At 40.1% G+C, this 24,635-nt stretch overlaps 1 long non-coding RNA gene across 1 annotated transcript in view; it reads left to right on the top strand.

Annotated features, from left to right (window-relative positions):
- Positions 1-428: 428 nt before the first annotated feature.
- Positions 429-24,635, top strand: part of LOC105089782 (uncharacterized) — a 286,658-nt gene continuing 262,451 nt past the window's right edge. The window contains exon 1 of the long non-coding RNA XR_010384838.1: positions 429-484. This is a non-coding gene — a long non-coding RNA (uncharacterized LOC105089782). The remainder of the gene's footprint in view (positions 485-24,635) is intronic.

Genomic DNA, 24,635 nt, shown 5'->3' with positions numbered 1-24,635 from the left:
TGCGATAAATGAGATGGTAAGTCTGTTTGTCTGAGATCACACAAGTAAGCAGGAGAGAAACCTGGTTATGGTCCCAAGCCTCTTGTATATCATGATCTAAGCTTTTGGCTCTAGACAGATGTTCTCAAAGACAGTGTGGGAAGAATTTCAAGTACTTGTATGATCCATGCCATTCCTGAATGGAGTACAGCTTCCATCTGGGAAGTCTTTACAGTGTTTTCCAAACATCTGAAAATTCCTAGGACAAGGACATATACATTAAATGTAGTTTCTGAAAGCTCTTGCTAAGCAGAAATATTCTTTCTTGGGGGTAAGTGCTTTCCTTTGCTGGTTGGACTACAGCTGATTAATTCACTTGGCTGAAGCTAATGGCTCTGAGACCCAACTTTCTTCCTCTTCCAGACAGCCCCTCTACAGGATGAAGGATCAGGGGAGAGTATGAATACTCAGGAACATCATCTCCCTCTCCAGGAAGTAACTCAAGGTACTTGGGCATTGGTGGGTGACTCAGGGCTGTCATCTTAATATGCAGAGACAGCACATTCCTAACTGTGTGCACAGGAGGTCTTCATTATCCTAAGATAATTGATGCTGGAAAAATACTACTTAACATGAATCCATCAAAAATAGAGTCTAAATTTTCAAAATAAAGTAAAAAACAGTTACTTAGGGCTTTAAAACAAAGCTAACAGTTAATGAAAAACAAGCTTATTATATTTAACATTTAACAAATAGAGATCGAAATAGAGGGGTAGATTAAAACTCTGCCCTCTTAGAAAATATGTAAGTTGAGTGATTTTTTTCAGTTGTTCCGACAAAATTGTATAATAGCAAAATTGATCTTTCCTTGAACTTGTGTAACATTGTCATAAAGTGTCTGTCCCTCTCTTTCAAAATTATTCAAGGATTTTACAAATTTTCTGAAGATTTCTCTTACTGTTTGATATTTGAATCATTCTCATTTATAGCTCCACTTATATCCTCAATGTGGTTGATTTTCTCTTTTGATTTAATTCTGCCCCATCCTCATTGGTCCATGGCTCTGAGTATGGCTAGCTTGATTCTTCAACATTCTGGGACTCCAAGATATTTTTGCATCCTTCGCAAAGTTTGTAGTTTCATTTTGCAATCACTTTGCCTTGTATTTGCTTTGTATTGTCCAATGTTTACATTGCACAATCAACATGAGACAGCCCAACAAAGATGTTGACTGGTTGGATTGAGACAGGAGCTGATGTTAAACAGAGAGGGCAGTGTGTGAGAGGGGACGGTTTCCAATTGTATTTTTGTGCTATGCCTTTGCTTCCTTATGCATACTCAATTTTGGCACCTCTCATGATGCAAATTTCATTTATTGGCATGTGGCTTTCCAACTCCCAAACACAAAGATCCATTCTGGACTCAGGTTACCTTGAAACCTTTAATATTATCTAGAATTTGCTGAAATCAAAATTAGTTTTCATGGCCCACAAGGTCCAGCAGGGTCTCACTGGCCCCCATGATTCTGCATCGTCATCTGCATCTCATGCTTTTCCTCCTTTCTCACTCAGCTCTAGCAACAGGTATTCTTTAATCCTTGCCAAGTCCTTTCTAAACCTCTATCCTTTTGTTCCTTCTATCTTGAATGTTCTGATTTACTTTCCAGGTGTCAATTCAATATGAACTTCTGGAAGAGATCTCCTTCTGCTGCCTTCTCCACCTCACCCTTTTATCACCCCCATGCCCACTCTCCTGTTTATCTCCTTAATAGCACTTGATAAAGGAAATAGAGATCTGATTTGTCTACTCTCTGAATTCTTTTTCTGAGTCTGGGACATATGTTTCAGGGGAACAAGGTCTTTGTGGATTCTCCTTTACACACACAAAACCTGTCCTAGTCTTTGTTAGATGGAGAGCTGCACTTCACAGTGTGCAAAGAGGTATATGCAAAGAGCTTGGGGGGCACTTTGAGTGCTCGGTTTCCCCAATTTGAACAACTTGATCCAGTCTCCCTTGGGGCCATTGAAAGAATCTTCACTTCTTTCTAAGAGACAGAAGCCAACTGTGATATTTTAGATTGTGGGGAGGCCTTCATGGGGGATTTTTCAGAATTAAGAATTAGATAGAAAGGAAGTTATTAATTTATGTATATTCCCCCTACCAAAGGATTTTTACCTTATTGTCAAATTAATCACTTCATTTTCCCACTGAAGGAGAAGAGAGACACAGGAAGCCAAACAAACAGTTCACTTGGCCATGATTTTCATCAGTCTTTCTCCCAGGGCTTTTAAGGTTTAAAGGACAATTTTCCCTACATTTTAAAAGCTAACTAAAATTGGGAAAATCATGAGAAAAATGCTTCCTTGTAACTCACGGGCCATTACTGGATGATCCAGATCAGATTCTGGTTGGTGCCAAAGGGAGATAGTCCCCAAGTCCTTGAAACAAAGGAATGGTAAAACTAAACAAGATACAGAAAGATCAGGAATACATGTTTTCCATTGCTAAGACCTCAGAAACCTATAAAAGCAGTTGTTTTATGGGAACACTTAGCAAAGTACTGCCCAAGTCCATTTTAAAGGCTTGAGATCCTTTGACATATGGCAATCATTATGTGTGCTCAGCTGTCTATCTTACACAACACTTTTTTTCTTCCCTCCCCAAAGGAAAGCATTTCTGAGCTCCTGCATTTACCATATTTTACAAGAAGCGCTTAGTGGCAAGCAAGGCTGAGAAACAGTCTCAGCAAGAACAGTTCTGGCTAAGAGCTCCAAGAGCACCAGAGCATTTTGCCTCAAAATGGAAGCCTTGAGGCAAAGCTGTTTCAGATTAGAAAGGGGCATACCTTGCTAGCTGGGTTTTACTTTAGAAAGAGGTTTAATGACTCAGATGTCCTAGGCAGCAAAATGGAACATATCGTCTTGCTTGGCCTTTTTGAAGAACAGGAGGCTATGTGGGTGTCATTGGCCTGCTGGGGTGTGTTAGGATTTCCCCAAAGAGCAGGCGATAGAAATTACAGAAAAACAAGCCAAGGCAAACTCTTCCAGGATACCTCTGTGATTTCCTTTGTTTCGGAGGATGTGCTGTATTTCTCAGCACCAGCACAATCAGGATAAGGTGTTTCTGAGCTCTTGGAAGAGCAGGTGGAGACTTTCCTCATAGCCTTCTTCCTCCATCCTTACTGTGGGAACAGTTGGGAGAATATATCCATATTGTATTCTTGGAAAAACCTCCCCAAACTGCTTTGATGTGGTTCTTTCTAGCAAAACTATCCAAAATATCCCCAGGAAATAAAAATAGTTGAACCCAAGTGTGTAGGGCAGTGCAGTCCAGGTTCAGACCAACTATGGAGCCAAAGTATGTTCTCGACACCCCTTCTTGATCTTCGCCCAAACCAGGATGACCGAGACCTACAAGAAACATACGATGCCCCAGTTTAGAGTTTGTGCTCAGTCAGCAAAATCCATCCTCCACACCAGAAATGCCTGGAAAGAAATTCACATGGACATTTGCTTTCCCAAAACGTTAAAAGCTTTCATCAAAAGAGCACACAACATACTTTTCATTCGCTGCTAGTAGAGCACCCTTCCTGCAGCTTTCCTAAGGATATCAAACTGAAAAAGGTGGGACTGGAGAAGATGATTTCTCATCTATTTCTCATCTCCTGTCAAATTCAGACTTCTGAAAGAAAAGTAAGCTCCACTCCAAAAACACTGACTTATATATGTGTGGCTTCTTTTGAAGCCTTTTAGAAAGATGGGAAAAGGGAAACTGTACTACGCAACGCACAGCAAAACTACAAATCCTCTGGGAAGCCATCTTCTAAAGTCTCATGCATCAGCTTAGCTGCTCACACCCAAGTCTTCTCTAAAATCCAGCGTCTGTTCTTCAGCCAGTTCCTCCAAACTTTCCCTCTTGAGTAGTCACTTGTCGTTTTTATTTTAAGTTAATTTTGTAGAAGTTAAATTATTTTAAAAAATTAATTTAGCTCTTTTCTCTTCTTCCAGTTCTTTTCTCTATCCATTATCCTCACCAGCACAATAAATCAATCAGCAAAAACCTTAGAATGCAAGGTGAAGGCAAGTCTGTGAATGCTCACAAAAAAATGTACCCATCACTCATTTCTGAAACACACACACACAGATTTAGTAGGTTTATGTTCTTTGCAACACTATTTATGATAGTGAAACTTTAGAAACAAACTAAATGCCTCTTAATCCAGGATTGTTTGAATAAATTACACAGAATCCTTATGATTGAAAGTTTTACAGTTGTTAAAAATTGTGTTTTTGAGTGAGTTTCATGACTTGAGATATGTACATGGTAAATATTAACTGGAAAAATAAGAGCAAGGCAAAAATTATGAGTAAACATACTGCCAAGTATAAATAACTATAAGCATTTCACATAGGAAAAAAAAAAAGGAAGGAATGACCCCAAGTATTTAAGAGTAAGATTATCTTTGGACCATGGGATTATGAATACTTTTTTGATTTTTTTTTTTTTTTGGTATTTTCCTATTATCTAATTTTTCCATCATTTTTATTGTAGACCTTCTCTGCACCAGTACCACTCTGGGTACTAGAGATACAGCCATTAACAAGCTAGACATAGTCCATGCTCTTTGGCATAAAAGCATTTTTTAAATACAGTAAGCTTCTGGAGAGTAGTATCTCTATCTAGCCTATTGTAATGTACACCTGTGTTTATCTTTTTGTCCAATGTTCATTTATCTTTTTCTAGTAAAACAATATCCTAATTTCTCCTTGGGAAACTACTTCTTTCCCATTGTCAGCCTAGTAGTTTATGGGGAGTTGACACAACTCTAAAACTCCAGGAGCAAGCCTTGATTGGTTTAAACTATCAACCTCTCCTACTCACATAGCACCAGTGACTTACTTAAGGAGAAGCATGTGATGCCATCTAAGTGTGACTTCCAGGACGGGTGGGAACTACACCAAGATACAGTTTCCATTCCTCTGGACTTGATGGTGTAAGGTTGGGAATTTTATGCAGCCACACATAAACTCCCTGAAATGACTGGTAGGGCCACAATGTGGCTAATGACTATATAAAGCAAGTGAGATCCTGGATTAAGCCTTGCCTGACGCTGTCCTTTGAATTTTTCCATTACCTGAGCCAATAAGTTTCCTTTATTATTTAATCAAGTTTAGGTTAGTTTTCTGTTGATTGTAGCTTAAAGAAATCGAAGTGATAGACCTGTGTAAAGCAAACTGCTAAGTGTAGTGGCAAGCACACTGGCTTAGGACTCAGGGGCTCTGAATGCAAGATCTTGGTCTTTCCTTAAGTGGCAGCCTTTCTTCAGGCCAGTCCCAGCTCAACTCTGAATCTAGCATCTGCAGAATGAAGTAGCTGGGGTATAGCAAGTTTCCAAACAGTCCTTAGGCAGTCAAGTCTGTCAATGAAAATGTGTCTACCAATCCTGTTTTGAAAATAAAAGAAGAAAACTTGTACAAGTTTTGGAAAAGTTAAATGTCTTTTACTTTAAAGGACTACCTTTGTTGTGAGATTATAGAAGTATTGGGAAAGCAGTTTATTTTATTTGTATTTTATGCCCTTAATTGGCAAAATTAAAAATCATAAACTTTATGCAGTTCCCTACAGTTTAAATTGCTGAATTGATTCTCAGCCATAAAAATCCCCAAATCTGCAGATCACTATACCAAAGACTATTTTAAGGAAACATTCAACTATATACATTTAATATTCCTATTTTATAGGAATATGCATTCAATAAACATAAACAATTTAACACAATTCAATATAATTTTAAAAATATTCATAAAGTGCTTAAAGTTGCTATAGTTTTCAGGATGCTGAAGAGGAAAATGTCAAAGAAACATGCACTTCTGAGTGATTTTTATTTGACTATTTTCCTTCACTGAGGAAATCCTCTCCACAAAATCAGAATCTATTCTCTAGGGGCTTCAGTCCATTGTCCCAGGGTGAGGTTGTAATTGGTTTAGAATGTTGTAAATCTCTTTTTGTTTTCATGAGATAATTGTATGCACTTTAAGATTTAATATGCTTCTCAGTCTTAATCCATGGTGTGTAATCCTCATCCTGTCTTCATGGGGAAGTTCTTTTTAAGTTTTAGCTCACTTTTGAGGTAAAGTGAATTATATTTTATAGGTTAAGGCTAAAATCACAGAAAGAAAGAGTTACTCCTGAAGTGATGATTTTTTCATTTACAAACAAATGACAACAGCCTACAAATATGGGTAAAAGTGATTGAAATTTTATAATCTATCAGAGTTTAAGATTCAGCTTGATTCTGGATTTGAGTAAATGAAAACTACATGTTTAAAATTTATATTTTCCCGTAAAAAATGTTTTGAAACAATCACAAGTTATAGAAGAGTTACAAGTGGAGTATAGAGAACTTTATCTCTGAGCCATTTGAGAGCAAGTCACCAACCTGATGCCTCATCTCTCTGTTGTTGTGTCTTTCCTACAATGAAAAATGTCCTCTATACAGCCATCATAAAACTGTCAAAATTGTGAAATTAACAAGGACACATCACCATCACCTAACCCTCAGATCTCATTCAAGTTTCACTAATAGTCCCAGTAATATTTCTGGCAAACAGATTCATTCAGAATCACACATTAGATTTAGTTGTGTTTTTAGTCTGGAAAAGTTGTCCAGTCTTTACTTTCATGACTCTGATATTTTTGCAGATTACAGGCCAGTTGTATTGTAGAATGCCCTCAGTTTGGGTTTGTCTGGTGTTTCCTCCAGATCAGACTCAGGTCATGAGTCTTTGGCAGGTGTATCAGAGAAATGTTGGTGCATTCTCATTACATCCAATCAGGTGGGACAATGTCAGTTTGTCCCATTATTGATAATGTTTCTTTTGATTATTTCATTAAGGTATTATCTTATCCACTATAAAATAATGATTTTCCTACTTGCAATTAATGAATGTTTTAAAGGAGTTACATTGAAACTATGTAAGCAACTTATTTCTCATCAAACTTTCAATATATTCATTTATTTTCTACTAGTATTGTCTCTTATTTAATACAATAATATTATAACAAGTTATCATTATTTATTTTGGTATTCAAATTTCTTTCACATTGGCCAGTTCAAACTATCTACAACGTCCATTTGGCCTTTCCACCATTCTTTGAGAACTTTCTTAGATTTTGGCATAAGATGTTCCAGGTTCATCTTGAACTTTCTTGGCCCCATCCCAGGAATCAGTCATTCTCCAAGGAGCCCTGTTCCTTTTAGAAGAGAAAGATATATAGAAGCCAAAATCCAAGTGGAAGGCATGGGTTATTGCTGTAACCAAGTCCTCTAGTCCTCTCAGTGGACAGGGCTAGAGTATAAATGTATGCATATCAAGCATACATGTATGGATTTATGTGTAGACAAATATGTATACATGCATATAGACATAGACACATGTATAATATGTCCATACATGCTTGGACACACGAGTATATGCATACACATGTGTAATACATACACAGGCACAAACAGATGTGTACACACATGTATGAAGACATATAGACACATGCATGAATACACATACACAAACATATGTACACATCTGTATTTGCTTCCATATCTGTATGTGCTGAGATATATGAATTTACACCTCCAATATCTTCAGTTCCAACACACAATCTCAGGGCTCATGGTTCTAGAAAGCTAGTCTTCTCTCCTTCTGTATTTATAACTCGTTTTGACAGAGATTCCCTGTGACAGAGATTTTCCTTAATATATTTAATTACTTGATCTGTTTTCCATATATAGAGAATCTCTCATCACCACCACTGCCTCATACCTCACACAAATGCCCTCCTCACCTGTTCTGCACTCTGACTCCCTGCATCTGGCTGACCATGAGAAGGCCCCTCACTCTGCTCAGACTCAGCACCTGAATCAGGCTGCCCTTCCAGGTGGATGCCCTCCCCACCCTGCCCAGGCTCTGACCCCTCCGTGTGGATGCCCTCCCCTTTGGCATGTTGCTGCTGCTCTGTGGGCAGCCCCAATATAAGGAAGCTATCCTCACCCTGCTGAGCTCCAAAGCTGAGTCTCCAGCCCTAGTGAGAACTTTTCCAGCTACATTTTCCAATGTACAGTGTGTTGAATGAAGTAGTTGATATAGATTTCAAACACTAAGCCAGAATAGAAGATATGTATCTACATATTTGAAGGAAAACCACTTCACAATATGAAATTAATTAAACTAGGTGTAAAATTTTCAGTCACGGTATTTGCCAGATCCTTTGCTGGTCTCCCTAGTCTCCTCTTATCTGTCTGTCAGGGGCCATAATACCTACAGAAAGTAGGGTGATCTCTTTAGAACGAGAGGTAAGTCCTCTATCAAACCCCCTGAAATGGTGTCCCGCCCCCCGCAGAATAAGATGGAAACACCTGGCTGTGGACTGCAAGAGCACGGTCAGGTTTCTGCTCCCTCTCCAAATACAACTCTTCCCACTCAGCCCTGCCCACTTGGCCAGCCCACACACCTTTGTTCTGCTCTTGTACATCCTCAGATCCTCTGTGCTCACTGGCCTTTTCCTGCAGACGGTGGCATGCCTGACTTCTCACTGTTTGGTCTCAGATCTCCAGTCCCTCTCAGAGGCAGCTTTGACCACCCTGGCTCCAGCTGCTTTTCTTTCCTGTCAGATCACCTGACTGTTGAGGCTTTGAAGTCCTAACCAGCATCTGGAATTTCTGCATGTGTTGTTGCTTGTTCATGTCTGTGGGAACCTGGTCCCTTTTGCTCAGTGCTACGCACAACCCAGGACGTGGAAGTGTTGCCAGCACAGAGTGCTCAGTGGGTGTGAGCTAAGTGAGTAAATGGACAGCCCAGCAGTCTCTGTGAGCTGTGCAAGGTCGAGGCTGTGAGGATGGCCCTTCTGGTTTTGATTTCCTGGCTGTGTTCTTAGGTGAGTTCCTTCACTTCTCTGGGCTTCAGGTTCCTCACCTCAAAAGTGGGCCTGCGTGTGCCCACCAGTGGGGTTATTGTGAAGAAGATGAGCACATGTTAGCATAGATTGGCACAAGATAGATAGATGGATAATAAATCTCCCTTCCTTCATGGGATCTGGAACTGTATGGTCAGCACAGAGCTTTTCAGGTTCTTGACATCAATAAGCTTTATAAGGGTCCTTGTTCAGGCCAATTTGGGCCTCTACATACAGTGCCACCAGAGGCCATGTGGCTGACCATCCCATTTATTCAAATCCTGTGTTTTCCTTTGAGAGTCACAAGTAGCCTCATCAGTGAAAGAAAAGCTCCCTGTGAGCCACGCCACATGAAACACAAAGCTTCAAAGTGAGTTACAAAGGAAAATGCATTCCCTGGCCCACATGGGGAAGAGTATTTCAGGGCCAAGTGAGATTCCTCCATTTGAGGCTTAAGGGTGTTATAGGCCCAGCCTGAGCAGAGGTCATAGCCCAAGACAACAGAGCGGAGAAAGGGGAAGGAAGTCCCAAAGTTGGCCTGTCATTCCTGGATGGGAGGCTCTTTTCTCTGCTCCCACGTAGCCTGTGGTGAGAGCCCTGGTTAGCTACATGTCAAAGCTGCGGACAGGCAGGATGACCTCACTAGAAAAGAGAATGGCAACCCTCCCTTGGATTTGGGAATACGTGCTCTAGACAAATGACCCCTAGGCAGCTAAGCTAACTTATGGATGATACAAGCCCAATCAACTCCCCATTTTTCATGCTGATAGAGGCAGAGTCAGCCTGGGGAGGGGAGGCAGAGGGAGAGTGGCTGCTGGCCAGGTCCCCTTCAGAAGATCCCATTAACCCACAAAAATCTCTCTGTAGAGATTTCCCTGTCCCAGGGGAGCAGCCAGCTTTTGTAGACTTAACCAATGGTTATTGCAACAAAATGCTAGATCAAACAACAAGGTACTTTGTCCTAGGAGTTTGCGGCTTTGGAAAGTGACTGATGACTTGGAACAGTGGGTGGAACTTAGGTTTACAGTATACTCAGAGACACTTCTTGAGGGCTTCCAGCCTCAGATCGGAGCATCCTGTGACTCAGGCACCACTGACTACTCTCCAGTCTCTGAGACGTGATGCTACCTGACTGCATAAGAAACTGGCCAAACAACAAGACTTGGCACTGTCATCGTAAGACACAGCTTTTTGCAGTTCATGAAGTGTTTCCACATTCATGAGTGCATTTGTCCTCACTCTGTGAGGTAGCTGGGTGGATATTACCATCTCACTCCTCTCAGAGATTAGGGGACTGAGGCTTGGAGAGGCTGGGCAACTCATCCCAGACTAGGTAATAGGAGTGCTGGGATGTAAACCCAAGCCTATGACCAGAGCCCATGCTCACTATACCACATGTAATCTATCTGTTGGTGGGGTTTATGCCGTCAAATTTTTCTTTTAAAGTATTGAATCGTGACTATCATCTGAGATCTCAGATGTGGCTAAAAAACAAAATTATAAAGGCATCCTGCTTTAAGAATCAAATGTCAAATCCCTGGAGCAAACTGGTTTGGAATGTGGGGACCATCAGTTGCCTTATACTCTTGGCTCACCCAAAGCAGCCTCGGCGTGCCCACTGCTGAGAAACTTAAAAGTAGGAAGATGAGCTCTTCTAGAAGAGTGGAAACCTGGTGGGAGACACCAGCTGGGTGTGCTCTTGCCCTCACACCCCTTTGTTGCTGGAATGAACCCACCCTTCAGCATGTTGGCAAGACCTCCCAGAGGCAGGACATTCAGCACATTCATTATCATATGGGAAAGATGCATGTGTGTTTAAAAAGTCAGGTTCTTTAACTTCTATGACTCTTACAACTTCCTAAAGACCCCCAGGCTCTTTGTTGTGCTGAAGAACTAAATTAGGCTTAATATGATCTAATGTAAAGGTCTGAATTATGCCTTGAGTATACTTTCTGGGAGATGAAAGGACCAATATGCTTATAAAGTTCTATTACTCTTTAAAAAAGACTTTTAAAATGTTGGAAGTACCTCCTGGCTAGGGAAAGGATTAGATGCCCTGCTTTCAGTTCATTACTCCTAATATAAACACACGGTATCCCCAGTGCTCAGCATCACTTGACTGTCTTTATACAAACTAAACAGATGGAAGGCCTTGGGCCTTTGTCTCTGAAGTCAGTTTAATGACTAGGGCAAAGTGAGATGTTTTGTCTGATTAAAGGCTCCGCTCTTCAAAGCCATACCTTCTTCCATTTGGGAAATGACAATGTTTATGGTTCCTGTGCCCAGTTGGTGAATGGATGGAGTAGGTAGTAAACAAATCTCTCTTTGTGCCGAAAATACCAGTCCTGGTAGAAAAATAAAAATAAAAATAAAAGGAGGCCCAAATGGTCCATATGCTGGTACACAGTCCAAACCCAATGGCACATAAATTCTTTTGGGATGCTATCTGTCAGATACAGGCATCAGATGCACTGGTGAACATAAGTATAAAGGCATATTACTTACCTTTAAAAATATTTCCAGTTTTTAAAAGCGACACATTTATTACAGAAATTTGGAAAATACAAAATAGCAAAATAAATAAATAACCCCCATGATCGTGTAATTCAGAGATTAACCCTATTATCACCTTGTTATCTCTGTTTCCATTATTCTCCAAATATTTAATACAAGTTTTTGGGTTTTTTTGAAATCCTGCACAGTTGGGGACTTTCATTTCTTTCACTCATCAGTATATTGTGAATGTCTTTCTAAATCAATAAATACAGATCTCTTTCATTACCTTTGGTAATTATATCTATTACGTGGATGTAACATTTATCATTAGCCAATATGCAACTGGTGGACTTTAAGTTGTCTTCAATTTTTTGGTTTTACATAGGACTGAGATAAATAAAGTAAAATCCTTGTGTGGGCATCTTTTCTGATTATTTTCTCAGGATAAATTTCTGCAGGATTATAGGATCAAAGGGAATGTACATTTTTGATCTTGACATTTACTGTTAAATCACCCTTCACAGTTTTTACCAGGAACGTATTTGTGTGTTCATTCCTTTGTATCCATACAAGATGTAATTTAAGTATAGTTTTCTCAATTTTAGAGCAAAAAAAAAAAAAAAAAAAAGACATTGTCCTTCTGATTGGCTCTCTGGCATCCACATGAGGATGAATGTGTTTTATGTGCCGTCAGTAGCCCTCTTTATTGTATATTTTGTTTTCAAGATCTTTGTTCACTTCCTGTTGATTAAAGAACTTAATGCTTAGGAAGTTATAATCTCCATCTATCACATATATTTGTCATTGTCATTTATTTCTGCTTCTAGTGGTGTTTCTGGGGTTTTGTTTGTTTATTTTACTGAGTTCATATAGATCTCTTTATAACTCGACATTTCTTTGTGGTTTCTGTTTTGTCCTTATGCTGAGGAAAGCCTCCTCTGTCCTGAAGTCAGAGGGTCACCTTTATTTCTTCCATTTTTAAAAATAGTTCCTTTTTATAGTCCAATTCACCTGGGTCATTTTTGCCATTATTATTTTTTAGTGGAAAAATGACAAGATACTTAGAAATTCCATAGAATTATTGGTCAGAAAGACGAGAGAGGCCAGCCATTTCTTTCTGTGGCGGCAGGAAGAGGAAATAGCAAGACCGTAAAGGGAAACGGGTCAAGCCGAATATGCCTTTCCCACTGTGTTAAGGCTTTGTGATCTTCATCAGTTAACTTTTAATCAACTCTCCTTGCGAAGAGTCACTTCAACATTGGTGACTGACACATTTCAGTCCATCAGCAAGCAGTGGTGCCCAACGTGAACAAGAATTACAGTGTTCAGGTTGCTTTCATACTTCTGAGCAACTCCTTGAGACACCAAGACTTCAAAAGAGGAACAGGTTCAGGAGAAAGCTGCGCATCTGTTGAAAAGGCTGATCTGCATGAGACACATTGTGAGGCAAAGTCCGTGGGGACATCCTGAGGGAACAGGGCTTGTCCGGAGCTTAGATGACTAGGTGGGTTTAATGAGGTGGAACAAAGGGAGAAGGAAAGTGAGGCCGGGGGGCCAGAGTGAGCAGAGGTGCAGAGGAGAGAAGGGGGCCTGGTGATGCAGGCAGTTTTCACCCCACAGTCCGTTTTTAGGCAGGCCGTTTATATTTCACCAAGTGCTTAGATGCGTGTTACTGCTTCTCATCTCTGAATTCAATTTTCTCATCTCTACAATGGGGCAACAGTATGAAGTTGCCTTTAAAAATTTCAACTAGCACTACTTAATTGAAAAAGAGCATTTATTGGCTTAAATAATAGAAAAGTCCAGGCACAACCTTCAGGTATCATTTAATCCAGGAATTTAAATGATGTCAACAGGAGCTGGTGCCATCCATCTTCAGATTCTCTGTTGTTTCCACCAGTTTCATGACCAAGCAGCATGTGACCACAAGATGGCAGACAGAGGCTCCCCACCTACATCCTTTACCCACCTACATCCTTTTGGGTTCAAGTCTGGGATTCACTCTGATTGTATTTGGCCACAAGTCTGTCTGTGAAGGAATCACTTTGGAGTGTGGTCAGATGGAATTTTCTGACTGGCCAAGCCTGAACCGTATATTCTATCCCCGGAGCCATGAAAGGAGGTCGACTTGAAACCCTGAGCCCGAGCATTAGGGAATAGTGTTTCTCCCGAGGAAATGTGGGGCACTGTTCCCTAGAGAAGAGGAAATTGATACTATTCAGGCTAAAACAACAATTCTTTAGACCGAGAACTTTAATGTTTTATGATTCTGTAAATCAGCCCTCGAAAACTGATGAATGAGGTAGCATCCATCCCCACGTTACAGTTGACAACATGGAAGTTCAGAGAGATTAAGCAACTTTCCTCAAGGTCTCCCAGCTGGAAAAAAGCATGGTCACAACTCACACTTGGTCTTCTGACTCCAAAGCCAGACCTCAGTGAAGTAATATTTCAGTCAAGGCTGCTTTAGGATTAAATCTGGCTGGGCAGCTGCTCTGTCAACTTTTGACCAGCCGATCAGGGCCACGCTGTGGCCGTCCCCACCTGGTCCCCCACTGACTTTATCCTGTGAGCCAACTGAGTGAGCAGCCAACTCTCTGCTGGCCGTGGGTGGGGGAATTAATGACCCCGAGAGACTGACCTGACAGGTGTGAAAGGGAAATTTCTGAATGTAAACGGTCTCTGCCACATGCAATCATTCGTAAGTCAAAAAGAAGAAAGAGATGACAAATTGACCATTTTCTGCCCCCTGTGACACAAAGGTAATAAATCTGGTTTATCTCTTAGCTGGTATTGCCTACTAAAAACAAAATGAAGCATTTAAAGGGCTTGTGTAATGGTTGTTAGGCCAGAAGCGGCTCAAATGTCTTATCTCTCATAAAGATCCAATTCCAATCTACAAATGAGCCCAATATGAAAATGCCAGCTCTGAACAGTGGGGCCTTGTTCTTACCAAATACACAACCCATGAGGGGCTGTCAAGGCAGCAGGGGGCAGTGGCCAAGAGCACCGATTTTACAATCAGACAGATCGTAGAGCTGTTGCTGACCAGCTCCGTCACCTCCCTGGGCCTCAATTTTGTCATCTAAAAAATGCAGACACATAATTGTAGCTTCCTCACATGGTTGGCCTAGCATCCATTTTTATTTTTCACTCTTTTGGTACTTACTACACATCTAGCACATGTCATGTGCAGATTTAGAAGGGAATACAGTGTAGGCAACACAGTCCAGCTGCAGCCTTTTTACACCTTGTGGCTTATTTAAAATGCTACTAATGCATAAAGTGGGTGCTGAAGATGCATATTAATCAATGAAACCCCCAATAAATCTAAAATTTATAATAGTGGCAAGTGCTACAGAGGAGGGATAAGTGGTAATAAGAGAATGGATAATAGAGAAATATGACCCAGTCCTAATATGAGTGGGAATTAACCAGACGAGGTTAATTCCCACTTATTTTAGGAACTGGGAATTAAAATGTTAAAATGTACATGGATTGTACCTTCTTGTCCTTTGTAGTGTCCTGGTCAGCACAAAGGGACAAGATAAATAACTAAAATATATAATGAGTAAGAGAACAAAAACTATTATTATTTCTAGTTAAAGTATATAGACATGCATAGACTCCAAAAGAATCTACAAACTATTAGAGTGAATTTATCAAGATTGCAGGATGCAAGTATAATATGAAAGAAATACATTGTTTTTCGATCTAAAATTACTGAAATACTGAAAAAATAATTTAAAATTTAAAAGAAGTAATTTTAAAAGTTGCAAAATTTTAAAACCTTTACAAAAATAATTTAATAATTTATAGTAGCATTAAGAAACATTTAATACCCAGAGGAAATAAATCAAACAATGAGCAAGATGTCCACGTGGAAAATTGTAAAATATGATTTAAGTTAAAGGACATCTAAATAACTTGAGGAATATACATCTTTTATAGATCAGAAGGCTCAATATTTACAGAGGTTAAAACTGATAATCTATATAGTCAATGCAACCTGGATCAAAATCCAAGCCGTTTTGTAGAAATTGTCAAGCTGATTCTAAAATGTATGTGGAAACAAAAAGGACAAAATTAAGCTAAGACAATCCTCAGAAAGAACAAAGTGGGGAAATTGGCTCTACAAAACATTAAATGTGTGGTTCATAGAGCGGTAATAGCATAGGAATAGGCCAATAGAACAATGGAGCAAAAAAGAGAGCCCAGAAGGACACTTATGACAAACTGGCACCTCTAATCAGTGGGTGAAGGACAGTTTTCGATAAATTGTGCTTGACCAATCTACTTTCCATATTAAATAAAAGACCCTTTTCCCTATATCACTTCATACACAAAAATCAATTTTTGGTGGATTATAGAAGCAAAAGTGATAATAAAACAACAAATCTTCTAGAACACAATATAGGAGAATATCTTCATGACTTTGGAGTAGAAAAAAGTTATTGAAACAGGACACACAAAGCACTAACCCTAAAAGCTAAGTGGTAAACTGCATTTCACCAAAAGGCACCCTTACAAGAATGAAAATGTAGCAGAGAGACTAAGAGGACATTGACAATATATAATTGACAAAGTTTGGATTGAAAATAGGTAAAGGAATATTAAATAAGGTCACCCAACAGAAAAATAGGCAAGAGGTTCTACTTCATCAAAGATGAAATCTAAATAATCAATAAACATATGAAAAGGTACTCAAGTTTTTTCATAAATAGGGAAATATAAATCAAAGCCACAATGAGATACCATGACACATCCAGTAGAATGGCTAAAATTAAGAAGTTGTAAAATAGTAAGTGTTGCTATGAATGAACTACTGGAAGCTCACTGGTGCTGCCAGGAGTATAAATTAATACAACTACTTTTGAAAACATTTCAGCATTGATTACTGAACCTGAGCATAAACTTATGACTCAGTAATAAACTTAGGCACATACTCAAAAGAAGTGTGGGCAAGTGTGCACCAGAGACACACACAGGAATGCTCACTGCAGTGTTACTCATACAAGCCCAGAGATGGAAACAACCTAAAAAGTCTGCCAGCATTAAAATGGATAAATAAGTGGTAGCATATTTATAAAACAGAATACCAGGCTTAGAACAATGCCAGTGAATTGGCCATAGCCATGAAAATGAACCAACATGGATGCATATCCCAAACCTTTGAGTACAAGAAGCGGTAACAAAAAGAGTATATACTATACCAGTCCACTTAGATAAATACAGGGGGAAAAACAGGCAAAATAATGATGTTGGGGGATGCATACTTAACTGATAAAACCATAAAGGAAGGCAAGGAAGTGATTTCCATAAAGATTAAGACCAGGGTGTCTGCTGGAAGAGGGAGAAGGGATCAGGCATGAGGTGTGCCTCTGGGAGCTTGGAATTTGCTGTTTCTTGATGTGGTAATGATTACTTGGGGTTTCACTTAGTGGTATATCATGCATTTCCAATTTATACACCATCCTGTATGTATTACATTTCACCACACAGAGTTCCAAACGTGCCACCAACCTAGGATGAGTGAGAACCTCTAGCCTAAATGCAGACAAAGAAACTGAAAAGTATTCTAGAGCAGGAGGTTTCTAAACTTCCTGACTCCTTCTGTAAGACCTTTGGAAAACCATGATCTTTCACCTTTTTAATCTGACAATTAACATTTCTCAACTTGTTTAGATAGTTGCAGCACAATCAGAATAGAAATGTTTTATCATTCTAAAATACTCCAATGGAATATAAATATATTGGTGATTTGAAACCCACCATTTAATATATACATAAGCTGGTCTTTTACTCAGCAGAAATTTTGTATTTCTCCTGGAAATTGCATTCCATTCACTTTCCTAAGGAATTTTATACAAACGCAATGTGTTTCTGTGTTTGAACATCTCTTATTGATACCTATCATAATTCTCTGTGACACAAATATGCATATAAAGTAGAATTAGAATATCCTGTATTTCCTGTGACATTAATTTATAAATATATAGTAATTTATAAATTATTCTATGTTGAATTATTACTAATACATAATTGATTAAAACATTAAAATATACATTTCGAGACATTATGGTAAGACATAAAATACAGAATGTTTATTGGTAATGCATCTCAGTGAAGCAGATACGGCTGGGTTTATGGTCCTGCTAAAAGCCATCCACTAAAGAAGGCTTCATGGACCCCAAGTTTGAGCACTTTAAGTTATCCCTTTTTTGGTTCCCTGGGACATTGTATACTTCGGGCAGTGCACCATGCTAATAACATGGTGAGGGTGGGTGAAAGACAGACCCTTTCTTTGTAATGGGGCAGAAGAGTGATTTTAAGAGGGCAAGTGGGAAAGGTGAGGAGGTATGATGCTGTTTCTGAGAACTACTGATAACTTGCTCATATCTATGCTCTCCACGTCCTCAGCTGAGCACTTTCTTTGGCACCAGGAGCCTGCTCGGTCCACACAGCCCTCATTCCCATCTCCTTCTCAGGGCACGTTCTACATGGGCTTCCACAGTTTACCTCTTGCGCAGGATTAAGGCTTGATAACACCTGCTTCGTAGGTTGCCTTTTCCTTTCCCATCTCAGGTCCCCACTCCCCTGCAGATGTTTCCCAGTATCATCTTCCAAATTAACTACTCGCACTAAGATCTTTTTTACTGTATCTGCTGCTGGGGGACTCCAACTAAGACCTGCCTCAACAGCAGGTCCATTCTCAAGTAGCTCAATTGTAGCAAAGAGTACAGTAGAGACTATGGAAATAGACTCCTAAAACTCTCTGTGCATACATTGCCCTTGGGATGCACTCGTGTGCCTCAGGGTACTCTGAGCCCAGTTTGACGCCACAGAGACCATGCCTCTGGATAAGAGGGCAATTTGATTCTCTTGTGCTTTGGAGGGACTGATCATAGGCCTTGTAAGCAGATAGCATCTGGATTAATGGATACTAAGGATGTGAACACAGTTCATAAATTGTAAGGGGATTCTTATTATTTGGACACTGGGCTGGGACTCTTGGGTCTGGTTTGGAGTCCCAGCCTAATTGTTGACTTACTGTGTGGCCCTCTTCTTCCCAATTTTTGTTCCCAATTTCTCAATGTGGACAGTGAGGGAAACAGTTGATTTATTTTCAGATAGTTTTGCCTCCATTCTCTTTCATAAGCATGAATAAACATATGTTCAAATGCTTTGGTACAGATAGGTATGGGAGAAACTTCTGGCTCAGAAGGTACCAAGTTCTCCACCTCCATAACCCTGACTTTGGTTTAGTGAGACAGTTCCTTATCCTTTTTGAAGAAACCACTGCCACATCCCAGATGTGAATTAAGACATAACAGCCTGAACGTTTGCGTGATGTCTTTCTGGGCATGGGTAGTTGCTAACTCCATCCTATGGGGAAGAAATAGATACTGAATAGATACAGAAATAGATCCTATGGTCTCATACAGTATGACAACATGATACAACAGAACCATCCTTTTCCTCTACGTATGAATAAAGCTCCAAATTCTTAGCCCACTCTAGACTCTGAGCTACTCAAGTGGCTTCCATGTCTTTGTACCACCAGCCTCTGCACAGACTGTCACATAACATAAGCTTGATAAATCCTTGTTGAATTAAAGACCCTCCCCAGAGTTTTCCCCCAGTTTTGGTTGCAGCTAGCTCTTGATACACTTTTGATCTTCCTTGGGTTGGGGATCTTACTAAGAATCTGATGAAAGCTATAGACTGTTTCCCCAGAGAAAGGGAGTAAAAGTGCACATTCTTACCTATTCTCTAAACATGGACCCAGGAGATCCTTGGACCTCAGGTGAAGAACTTCTGTTGTAATCTTAGGATAGCCAGACTTCTTCTGATTGACGCTGACTGTCTGGAGGGACATTTTGAGAGGGCATCTAAGGTTGATGCATTTTCAGAAGAAGGAGCACCATGTGCTCTGGAGGGAGCTGTGGCATCCCAATGCCAGCTGTTTGCTGTACTTTTCTAGATTCACAGGTCCATTTTCCAAACATACTTTGCATGCCCCACCTCTGTACCTTCCCTCCAGGTGCTGACTTTACCCAGGACATCATGGGCTTTCATGGCAAGCAGTAGAGATCTCAGAGTTGAAGATAAGATTGCAGGCTCCTGAACCCAGTGGAACAAATCTATCATCACCCTCTTGCTAACTGTGCCACCTCTTACAGGTTATTAATCTCTAATTGCTGGTTTCCTCATCCGTATAATAGGGATTATAAAAGTTTCCTCATCCATATAATAGGGATTATAAAATTCTATTATGACATCTATCTCATAAAAAGGAGTGTTGCAAGGATTAAACAAGATAGAGCAATTTACTTAGCACAATGAATGGCATCCCACCCATACTTTATAAACATTTGCCATTTTCTAACTTTCTGAATACCTGTTTCTCAGAATAGAGCTTTTCATGGGGGCTCAGTATTCCCCTATTAATAAGAATCCATATGTTCCTTTTTCATATCCTCCAATGTGATGACATGGTCTCTGTTATTCCTTTTCTCAGAATAATCTGTGTACAAAGGTATAACAAAAGTACAAGGCTAGCCTCATTGTATAAGGTGAAAATCACATGTAATTGAAATTATCCTTGAAAATCTTGTAGATTCACAAGAAAGTACAGCACATCTGGCTCTGAGTAGCAGATAAAAACTACAACTATTTTGTAATTCATATATCTGTATATCTAGGCACTCAACCCTCTGCCTCAAAGAGAACATCCCTTCCTAGTGGTGAGTAGGGGTGGTTAAGAATTCTGATGTGTCTCTTGTGGCTATAGCATTAACTCCATTTGCTTTGGATATTGAGCCTCAGTAATTCTTAATACAGTTGTAGAGTTCTGTCACTCTGCCAAGCACATATAGGTGTTTAACAAAAAACCCCAACTATTTGTTAAATTAAATTGATCTATATAGCCAGATCATTGAGTCTGATATTACTGATTTCTCAAAATGGTCCATTTTTGGAATAAACCTTGAAAGGTAATAGATCCAGAAAAGGACATAATTTACAGAGCTCCAGGATAGCGTTTGTTCATGGATATACCAAATGGCTCATATCTTTAATATACCAAGGGCCCAAATAGAATAAATTAAAATACCTAATGTAAGATAAAAGCCATGATTAATTAATACACAGAAGATTAAATACTGACATGAGAAAGAATTCCCCTCATATTTAGCAATCAGATGTGAATTAAATCCATAACATGCCATGTTTATCTATCAGAATGGTAACCATGGAAGAGAATCATGTTACTCAAGGTAGACATGCTCGTGACACCTGCTTGTAGGTGCTTTCCTGTGTGTGATTGTGAACCAGAGCCAGCTTTCAAAACCATCATTACTCATGCCTTACGAGAATCGTACTTTCTGATTAAACCCATGCACTTTTAACTTGGGGAAGTCAGCTACACAAAGTAGACAAACATCAGCACAGGAGGATGTGGAAGACCAGTTCCTCCCAGCCATGGGCCCTGCACTTTAGTGGCCTCCTTGGGCCCTCCTGCAGCCAACCTTGCCCTTCCTTTCAGGGTGAGGGAGCCTTGAACCAACAAGTTGTGCCTACCCTTTGGCCCTCCCTCTAGACCACAACCCAAGTGCACAGAAGCCCTGCATGAAGCCCTGAGTGTACAGGTCCATCACCTGCGGGCAGACTGGGCTTCAGCTGTCCCCACCCTGGGCCTTAGGGCTGACTCTTTCTAGGCAGCAAGGACAGAATTTGAACGTGTGGTCATTAGAGGCCCCTTATTGTGCAGGATGATCTGGGGCTGGGAAGTGGGGGTGCAGGGACCAGGGGCCAGCGCACCCGACATTGCTGTGTTCCAGCATGGGACTCAAGGGGTCTGAGGAGTCTGAATTTGACCCTGGCCCTCCAGGGTCTTATAAAGTCACATTTATTATGAATGGAGGATAAGATAATTTTGATTTAACCACTTTGAAACATTTAGACACATGCTTCATGTATTCTCTTGGGTAGACAAGGCTGCTCCAGAAATGTTAAGGGTAGGCCTGCTCATCCCAATTTCAATTTAACAGAAATTAGAAACAAATCATACTAATTTGCATGGGAAAATGTTTTAAGCTATATTAAGAAGAAAAGGGTCAAAAACATTTGATCCCATTTTTGTGTGAAAAGGGGTATGAGAGTGTATGTGTGTATTTCTTCCCTCATTTCGAAGCAAAAAGACATGAAAGGCATCATGCTGAAGATTGACAGAGGTTACTTCAGGTGGTATCTGTGTACTTGATTTTTACTTTTTAACAATTCCAAAATTTATATGGAACCATAAAAGACCCTGAATTGCCAAAGCAATCTTTTGTAGGTCTTTTTGTTTTCTGTCTTCTTTTTGTTCTCTTTTCTTGTGGTTTGATGACTAGAGAAGTTCCTTTAACATTTGTTGTAAAGCTGGTTTGGTGGTGCTAGATTCTTTTTTTTTTTTTTTTAACATTTTTTAATTGAGTTATAGTCATTTTACAATGTTGTGTCAAATTCCAGTGTAGAACACAATTTTTCAGTTATACATGACCTTACATATATTCATTGTCACATTTTTTTTTCGCTGTGAGCTACCACAAGGTCTTGTATATATTTCCCTGTGCTATACAGTATAATCTTGTTTATCTATTCTGCATATGCCTGTCAGTATCTACAAATTTTGAAATCCCAGCCTGTCCCTTCCCATCCCCGCCCCCTTGGCAACCACAAGTTTGTATTCTGTGTCTGTGAGTCTGTTTCTGTTTTGTATTTATGTTCTTTTTTTTTTTTTTAGATTCCACATAGGAGTGATCTCATATGGTATTTTTCTTTCTCTTTCTGGCTTACTTCACTTAGAATGACATTCTCCAGGGACGTCCATATTGCTGCAAACGGCGTTATGTTGTTGTTTTTTATTGCTGAATAGTATTCCATTGTATAAATATACTGCAAAACTTTATCCAGTCGTCTGTTGATGGACATTTTGGCTGTTTCCATGTCTTGGCTATTGTGAATAGTGTTGCTGTGAACATTGGGTTGCAGGTGTCTTTTTGAAGTAGGGTTCCTTCTGGATATATGCCCAGGAGCAGGATTCCTAGGTCATATGGTAAGTCTATTCCTAGTCTTTTGAGGAATCTCCATACTGTTTTCCAAGGTGGCTGCACCAAACTGCATTCCCACCAGCAGTGTAGGAGGGTTCCCCTTTCTCCACAGCTTCTCCAGCATTTGTCATTTGTGGACTTTTGAATGACGGCCATTCTGACTGGTGTGAGATGATACCTCATTGTAGTTTTGATTTGCATTTCTCTGATAATTAGTGATACTGAGTATTTTTTCATGTGCCTATTGATCATTTGTATTTCTTTCTTGGAGAATTGCTTGTTTAGATCTTCTGCCCATTTTTGGATTAGGTTGTTTGTTTTTTTCTTATTATGTCATATGAGCTGCTTATATATTCTGGTGATCAAGCCTTTGTCAGTTTCATCATTTGCAAGTATTTTCTCCCATTCCGTAGGTTGTCGTTTTGTTTTACTTATGGTTTCCTTTGCTTTTTGTTTTGTTTATTGGTGAAGCTTTTGATTTCTCCATCAAATCTGAATGAGAGCCTTGCTGGGTAGAGTATTCTTAGTTATAAGTTTTTCCCTTTCTTCACTTTTAATATATCATGCCACTCTCTTCTGGCCTATAGAGCTTCTGCTGAAAAATCGGCTGATAACCTTATGGGAGTACCCTTGTATGTTATTTGTTGCTTTTCTCTTGTTAATTTTGATATTTTCTCCTTGTCCTTAATTTTTGTCAATTTGATTACTATGTACCTTGGTATGTTCCTCTTTGGGTTGATCCTGTGTGAAATGCTTTGTAATTCCTGGACTTGGCTGGCTGTTTCCTTTCCCAGGTTAGGGAAGTTTTCAGTTATTATCTCTTCAAAAACTTTCTCAGGTCCTTTTACTCTCTCTTCTCTTTCTGGGACCCCTGTGGATGCAAATATTAGTGTGCTTCATGATATTCCAAAGTTCTCTTAAGCTATCCTTGATTCTTTTCATTCTTTGTTCTGCCGTAGTGATTTCCACTAATCTGTCTTCTAGCTCACTAATCTGTTCTTCTGCCTCATTTAGTCTATTCTTGGTTTCTTCTAGCGTGTTATTCATTTCAGTAATTTTATTCTTCAGCTCTGTTTGGACATTCTTTATATTTTCTAACTCTTTGCTAAGAACGTCCCTCTGTGCATGTATACTCCTTCTGAGTTCTCTGAACATATTCACCATTAGTCTAAACACTTTCTCGGATAGATTGCCTATCTCCTCAACACTCATTTCTTCTTCTGGGATTTTATCTTATGCCTTGGTCTGGAAGATATTCCTCTGCCACCTTATATTGTCTGTTTTTCTCTTTGTGTTTTTAGGTAGGTTAGTTACGTTTCTTGACCTTGGAGTAGTGGCCCTCTGTGGGAGATGCCCTATGCTTCCCAGCAGTACACTCGTGTCTTGTTACCCAAGGGTCAGGGTCCCGCTGGTCCCAGTGTAGAGTCTGGCCTGTGCTTGTGGATTCCTTCCACAAGCTTTGGGTTTATTGTTTTCTTATTTCTGATATCTTCCCCTTGGAAGATGAGGCTGGACTAAAGGCTTATGCAGGTTTCCTGGCAGGAGGAGTTGGTCCACTGCTGAGTGGAGCTTGGTCCTGGACCTCTGATGGGTAGGGCTGTGTTTGTGGCTCAGGAAATCTGCTGATGGGTGGGGCTGTGTTCCCACCCAGTATGTTGTTTGGCCTGAGGCTTCCCAGCCTTTAAGCCTACAGACTGTTGGGTGGGGCTAGGTCTTGGTACAAATGATCCAGTCAAGATGGCAGCCCCCAGGAAAGCTCATGTATATGAACACTCCTGGAATGTCTGCCACCAGCTTTTATGTCCCACAGCTGTCCCCTACCTCCCCAGGAGACCTTCCAAAACCAGCAGTCAGGTCTGGCCCAGGTTCCTATGAAATCACTGCCTCTGCCCTTGGACCTAGTGCACACAAGATTCTGTGTATGCTTCCCAAGAGAATGAAGTCTCTGTTTCCACCAGTCTCATGGGGTTCCTGGAGTTAAGCTGCACTGGCCTTCAAAACCAGATGTTTTGGGGTCTCCTCCTCTCAGTGCCAGAATCCCTGGCTGGGGAGCCTGACGTGGGGCTCAGAACTCTCACTCCTGTGGGAGGGCCTCTGTTAATGATTCTTCAGCTTATG

The sequence above is a fragment of the Camelus dromedarius genome, chromosome 17, assembly GCF_036321535.1.
Source record: "Camelus dromedarius isolate mCamDro1 chromosome 17, mCamDro1.pat, whole genome shotgun sequence".
Taxonomy (NCBI): Eukaryota; Metazoa; Chordata; class Mammalia; order Artiodactyla; family Camelidae; genus Camelus; species Camelus dromedarius.
This window is presented reverse-complemented; position numbering and strand designations above follow the sequence as displayed.